Source organism: Nicotiana sylvestris, chromosome 2, assembly GCF_000393655.2.
Source record: "Nicotiana sylvestris chromosome 2, ASM39365v2, whole genome shotgun sequence".
Classification (NCBI taxonomy): Eukaryota; Viridiplantae; Streptophyta; class Magnoliopsida; order Solanales; family Solanaceae; genus Nicotiana; species Nicotiana sylvestris.
The window spans coordinates 93,804,076-93,811,935 of record NC_091058.1 but is presented as its reverse complement, the minus strand read 5'-3'; positions in this window follow the sequence as shown (position 1 = coordinate 93,811,935).

The window sequence follows — 7,860 nt, the reverse complement described above, 5'->3', positions numbered from 1 at the left end:
AAAGGCATCATGGTTCGGAGGCATCATCCTCATAGCCCGAGAACATAATTTCATAGCCTGTGAATCCTTTATCATATGCTTCATGGCCCATGACATCATGGTCTGAAGACATCATCCTAACCGTCCAAAGACAATATTCACGGTCCAAAGGGAACTTGCATCACGTTTAAATTTATGCACAATATATATATGCTGGTATTGTTCATTCGCAGGTACACTGGCTAGCAACGACCGTCTCAGCATGAGCGATCCCGCTCCAGTTCCCGCAGCCTATCAGACTCTGACCATCCTTTCTCAACCTGAATATCGCGTCCGCTTTTCGAAAATCTCCATCGGCATACTCTGCCGATAGATCCCGAACTACATATGGCCTGATTTATGTAATACCAGGGATATGTAGGTAGCTCAGAAACCATAGCTCGGTCAAACTCTTCAAAATCGTGTCATTCGGTCAAAATTGGCCATCATATCTTTACCTAACAACTCTTTCATCCTTCCCGGGTAAAGAGGGGCAGCTGTTGATACCCAATTTTTCCCTATGTATTTTTATATACAAAATACTTTCAAAATAGTATGTACATATATATATAAGCATGCCAAGAGTTTTGGTATTTTTTCCTAATTTTTTAAGATTTTAAAATCAATTTATTGTCTTTTTTTAGCAGTACAAAATCCAATAATTATTCCGAAGATTATCATTTAGGTGAATAACTTATCTTATTCTCATATTTACACCAAAATATAATTAAGGTAATTTTTGTATATTTTTTACAAATCTATTTGGTATTTTTATGCTAAATTGCATGTAATTGCAATTATAGCCTATTTCACGATTAGTAGCATTTTATAATTATAAAATTATTTTCAGTATTTTTAAATTAATATTTATATAGTATTTGTTGGCTCAGTGTTTTTAATTTACTTTTAAAGTTATTATTACTATTTTTATAAAATAAAAAGGGAAAATAGGGTATTTAACACTTAGCCCATTTCTATTTCAATTACAGCCCTCTCAACTTTCAATTTTGGCCCTCAATTTGACCCAATTCCTCCTCCAAATTAAACCAGCCCAATCCCCAAATTACCTGACCCCTGACCCGATTAAAAAACCCCACCCGGCTCCCCTTTGATCTAGGCCGTTGATCATTTTGATCAACGACCGTAATTCACCCTTTCCTTTTTAATTCCCAAACCCCCTTGACCTAATTCATTTCACCTGAGATGCCGCCTTTGAACCCCTTCATCTCTCAAATCCTCCCGAGCCTCTCCGAAACCCTAATCGTCTCCCACCTTATCTCACCATGTTTCCACCGGAATCCATGGCGTCTCCGGCCACGAATGGTCTGTACTCATCCTTTCTCACCATCAAATCTAAACTATTCAAGGTTTTGAAGCCCGACTTCAATGGCTCTCTTCAGATCCTTCTCAGATCCGTAGATCTATGGCTTCTCCGGCCATTACCCCGGCATGTTCAAGCAATATGAGTCTTTTTGACTCAGGATCTGACTTTCCTCAAGACCTTTCTCATTTCTAGGGTTTCTCTGAAACCCTAAGATGTCCGAGGTTCTTTACTTGCTTATTTTCTTAGATCTGGAAAATGTCTGTGTTCTACTGAACTTTTTAAAGGTTTTCCCCAAATTCTCTTTTCAAAATCGTTTAATTTCGATTTAGGGTTTCTGAAAGGTTTTTCAAAAGCATCTTTCTGATTCTTTTTGTTCTTTCTTTATGTGTGTTTGTCTGTGTTATGCTCGTATGACTTCTTTTACTACACATGTACTGTTTTCTACTTTTTTCTACTATACACGTTACTCTTATACTCACATGTTAATCCGTGTTATGTTTTTCTTACTCTTCTACTATATGTGTTTACTGTGAGTTCTTTGATGTTGTTGGCTTTACTGGACTATGTTTGCGTTCTTACTAAGCATGATTCATCTGTTTTTGCCTAAGTTTGTATCACTTTTTTTTCTGAACTTGTTTAAGTTCTGAATTTTTCTCAAAACGTGTTCTCCATGCTCTTAACTATGTATCGTGTCTGTTTGTTTCTCATAAGTCTTTGGAAAAGACTTCTGAGTCTCTATCGAGTGGCTTGCCTTCTCATCTCTATTATCTGATTCATCTTGAAACCCCAGTATTTAGAGTTTCCTTTGGCAATTTTGATTTTTGTGTTTGAATTAGGGTTACACTTTGGGACCCTGGACTCTCAGACTCATTGTGAGTCTACAAACGGGACTTGCAGCCTTTCTTGCTTATGATTATGAACCTCTCTGTGATTAAACTCTCTTCTAAATAAACTTCTTGATTCACATGTTTGTGTGCTTTTATATATGAGAACTCTTCTTTCAAAAGGTCTTTACCAACTAATTGATTGATTTCAAATTCCTTTTAATAAGTCATGACTGATTGTTACTGATTTCCTTTAATTGAGCCCTCTTTACCTATTCCTGACTTGGTTCATTCGAACTAAGCCTGTAATGTTGATTTTAGTGGTTGTCTGATTGATTCCGTTTCCTTTTTCTTTACAAACCAAGTACCAATGGACTTTTGCCTTAAATAAACTCTATGTATTTACCCTTTTTATGCTACTGTGAAAAGATTTTAATCAAATTTCTTTCCTCAATTGTATTCTACCCATTTGAAATCAAATCCCTTAACTGAAGGGAGATCACATGAGACTAATTTCAAAGTTATTTTCTTACCTTTTCTTACTCGTTTTCTGCACTATAAAAGGGACTACCCTTCTGCACTTTTGACACCACTTCGAGTTCAATACACGACACCTTCACACTTACCAATCTTTAAACTTTCAATTCAATACTTACAATACTGCTTTGAATTCAATACTTCTTTCAATACTCTGCTTTGCTTGAGATCTTTTGGAACTTTTGCATGCAACTTGGCTTTTTCAAGACTACTTTTACTTGTCTGTTTTTCCTGAAACTAGTATGTTCTAATTTAGCTTTCCTGCCTCACCCCTATGTGTTTATTTATAGTTTTCTGCAATCCTGTTTACTTTGTTGTTCATGATTAATGTTAACTATGTATGTTCTTTCCTTGCATCTGTTTTCTGTTATGAATCCCTATCTTTATTCCCTTCTATGTGTTTGAGTTAAGGTTCATGGCCTAGCAGTATCCAAATTACTGCCCAGGTCCAAACCTGATCCTCAATGGATCCTAACTCCCAATTTTGGCTGACAGGCTAGTCAGGGGTATGTCAGCACTCTTAAATTGTTGGGCATGACCACCAACCTGCCATGGCCTTCCCTTAGCCCCCTCTATGCACATACACTTACTCTTAGATTCTAAGTTTTGTCCCCCCTCTTATGAGCCATGCTTTGGGACCCTGAGTTCCCTCTGAACTTGGACATTTGAGGGCTGACTCTTCCACACTGCACTATAATCTAATTCTGCAATGTGTTTGGGGTGTAAGCACTGCCCTGAGTCCCTTTGAGACTCTTGGGAACTTTGACACATCCTAGATAAGAGAAAGGCTTTTGAAAAAAACGAATCCTGGAAGTTGGTTTATCTCATATTGTTAAATCTTGAGTCTGAATTAGGCTGTTTGGTTGCAGCTGGAAGTTCTGATATATATTTTTTTCTGATTCATTCGGGTTTGTAATAATTTGTAATAACTATGGGGTTCTAGTGAAAAAAGGGAGGGTCATTTATGTATGCATATGGGTAGACAACATGCTCATAGGGATTACTATTTACAAATTCTGCATTTATGCATATCATATAGTACTCTTGCCTATAAGTCGTCTCATTATTATATTAGAAACCATGCCTATAAGTTTCTGCATATAGAAATCATGTATAAGTTTCTGCACTTATGCATTTAGAAATCCTGCCTATAAGTTATGCATTACACGTAGAAATCTTGCCTCTAAGTTGTTTCATTACTGCATTAGAAACCATGCCTATAAGTTTCTGCATATAGAAATCATGACTATAGTTTTGTTTCTGCATTTCTGCATATTCATTTGTCGTTAGGCAAACAATCATAGGTTTAATAATAATCAACTTCATTCTAGATACCATGCCTATAGGGCTCCTGCACTTACATAATCATTTTAAAACCAATAACGCTTAGAAATCATGGCTATAGGAGTAATCAATTGAATCAGTTTCGCTATTCCATCTCTGAGTTTAAAATCAGTAGTAATATCGTTTACAATCTGCATAACTCTTGTTTATAAAACCAGTAATCCTTTCTTTAAAATCAGTGTTGTTAGATGTCATGCTATCCCACCTAGGCAAACCATTAGGTGATCAATTAACTGTGTCAGTTTTGATAAACTACAATCAGACAAGGCTAATTCGGACTCCTCATCTGAGAAATATGTGATAAATCAACATGTCCTAACGCTTTAATTCAGACCATAACCAGTATTTGAAGTCATGCTATATATTTGCTCCTCTGGGTGAGGAGGCTTGTTTGAGCCTTAATTGCTATTTGTTTTTCCCCTAATTGCTTATGTGTTTTGTTTGTCGCCTAGACTTTTTATCCTTTTAAAACTCTGAAAAGCCCCAACTCCCTCCCCTTTAGGATTAGTAGTCTCAAATGCCTCCGGGACTAATAGGATTGGGACGGGTAATAGCATGAAATAAGAAACGATACTATTCCGCGCTTTAATACCTTAACGGGGTGGGAAGGATAGATATGGATATGATGACCGGTGCGCTAATACCACGTATAGCCCCTCTTTTGAGGAGTGATTATCGGGTATTGTATTGATGTGATCCATATTATTTGTAAACCTAGTACCCCTTTTCCTTTATTTGTTTATTTTATTCTCAAATTATTTCTTTAAAATTTCTGCTTTCTTTACTTTCGTCAAACTCTCAACTTGCTCGCAATATTATGTGAAAACTCCCCTCTACTTGAGACTTCTATTTGCTTACTTGTTATTCAAAGTCACAATTGTAACATGGCCGGGAACCACACTAGTGGATCTTGGGGGGTGCCTACCTTCCCCTCGAGATAATTTCTAGCCCATACCCGAACGTTGTTTTTCCAACTCGAACTCTTCTTTAGTGTCCTAATGCACTTTAATCATTAGGTGACTCTTTAACCCAAAAAACCCAATTCCCAAGAGGGAACGAGTTGTCCTATCAAATGTCATGAACACGATTTTGCCTTAAAAAAAGGGGGCGCGACAAAAGGTTGAGTGTATAAGAAGTTTTTCGTAAACAAAAGGGTGTGTAACAGGGATTTTCGTGCAAGTTTAATGGGTAAACTATGTATTTTGCCTAATAGATGCTCTTAGCCAAAAATCAGTAGTCTTTACAAAATCTTTCACTTCAATTTATAAAGGACAACCCCTTTTGAACCCTAAAAGATATAGCATAAAGAATATTCGAAAGTATATTCCTACTGCCTTTTGTTGTACCTACACTACTACAAATGTCGTACGCCTTCTAACCGCTGTCAGTCGTCGTCTTTAGCGGCCAGAAGACTCCATGTCGTAAGGATCTCGTACCTTGTCGTATTCACCAATAGCCATGGTCATCTAAATTTGGACCTATACAACAACAATTGATAAAATTCAACTATGAGGGAGAACATGAAAATTTGCGATGGAACCTAAAATTGTTCAAGCAAGTCAATGGTAACATTAATCAATACCTAGTGCGTAACTGTACCAATGTCAGCAGGCAAAGTTCTTTATTAGTTGTGTAAATTGTAACCAAAAGCCAATAGCCCGTTTGGCCAAGTTGCAAAAATTAGCTTATTTTGAAAAGTGCTTTTTTCCATAAGTACTTTTCTCAAAAGTACTTTTGGCGAGAAGCAGTTTGTATTTGGCTAATTAATTTGAAAAACACTTTTGAGCAGCAATTAATATTTGACCAAGCTTTAAAAAACTGCTTCTAAGTGTATTTTTCTTAAAAGTGCTTCTCAAAAAAGTGCTTTTGGAGAGAAGCTACTTTTTTCTGCTTCTCCAAATTGAAACACTTTTTTTCCTTCCAAAAGCTTGGCCAAACACCTCAATTTTTGGCCAAAAGCACTTTTGACAAAAAAAGGTTGGCCAAACAGGCTACAAATCCGTTGTCCATGACTCAAAGGCGCATAGCAAAATTATCAGGGGTTAGTGTCTTATTTTCCAAAGAAAGAGGACTAGATTACCAAATCGCAAAACAATGAGAGAAGTCCGACAGAAGCCTGTAGTAGGGGTGGGCATCGGTCAGTTCGGTTATGAATATTATCGGTTTTGCTTATCGGTTATCGGTTTATAAATATCATAACCCGATAACCAAACCGATAAGATATTGGTTATCGATTATCGATCATTATTGGTTCGGTTATCGGTTTACCCGATAAGATAAAACAACTAAAATAGTTTCACAATGTATAAAACTGTTTCGCAATGTATAAGATTTTAAGAATTGTTTGGCTAATACTCTTTTCAAAACTGTTCTATTCCACAAGAATTTAAATTTACTGCAACATCCATAAAATAAACACTAACAAAAGTTTCTATCTTTCATTCTTCAACCCAAAAAATATAAACAAAAATCCCAATATCAGTTAGTGATGAAAAAATAGAATATGAGTCACATTTTCACTTCGACACTTTCTGCAAATACAAGGGATCTAAATGAATAATAAATACAAGTGTCAGCCACGATGCACATGTTTGTGATGTAATATTTGTAAATGTCAAAAGAAAAAGTGAGAAGTTGAGTCACTACCCTTCGACTGCTTTGAAGATTGAACATCTTCATCAAATAGTTCTGCTAAACATAGATAACTTTGTAACAGCTCAACAATTAAAGCACACCACAAATCTCACTTCAGCTTTCAAACAAACTAAGAAAAATCTAGAGCCAACAGAGGCAGATCCAGGATTTAGAGGCTCCGGGTGCCAAAATTTTTGAACGTAGTCATATTACAATTTACTAAATAGGGTACAAATTTAATCGGTTCGGTCTAATTGGATTTCGGTTCGGATTATTCGTCTTTGGAGTTAATATAAACAAATCGATCGAGCAAAAAGATTACGTAATAATTATGATAATATGGAAAACAAGTATAAAAATTCAACTGAATTATGAATTTTGTACAAGAAAAAAGGCTCGTTATCATTTTAGCTACTTAAGGCAAAAACTTATACTAATACGCACTCTAAAGATTAAGTAAGTCTACAAATATTTTTCAATTTATATTTTTTATGAAAATTAATTCACTAGATATTATATACAATTGTCCTACTTTAGAGCAATCTGACAACAAAATAAATCCTGGAGAAAACGATTAATTTTTTATTATCTATTGATAAATCACGGAGGAGTTAGGAAAGTGCAACAAGGGGGATTTCTTTGAATAGATTTGTGAAAGAATTTTTTCGTATATTTTTTGTTAAATGTTTAAGGAAAAAAAGGAGAAAAAAATCAAAATAAATTAATAAGTTCAAAGAATAAGTCAATAGGACCTACTAATAAACAAAAAAGAGCAATTAAGTAAAGAGAAAGAAGAGACAAAAGATCCTTATGTAATGGTCTTAAATGCACCAAACAAAAGTTTTTAAAACAATGAGATAGGACGGATTGGAACCCCACCATTAGAGTGAAAATGGTGGTGCCTTACCAGTGGCACATTGAGCCATTTTGTTACTGAGGGTGCCACTTAAAATATTTGTATACATTCCTTCTATATATACATATATGTATACATACTATTGTATAGTCTCGGCCAAAGCTTGCGGGTGGCGTACCACCCCATCCCTTACACGTAGATCCGCCCCTGAGAGCCAGAATGCTTCCAAATAAAATAAGAAAAAGATAAAGATGAAGCAACTAAAAACTTACACGAAGAATCAAGATGAAGCTGAAGAATGCGGTTGAGAAATGCGACTGAAG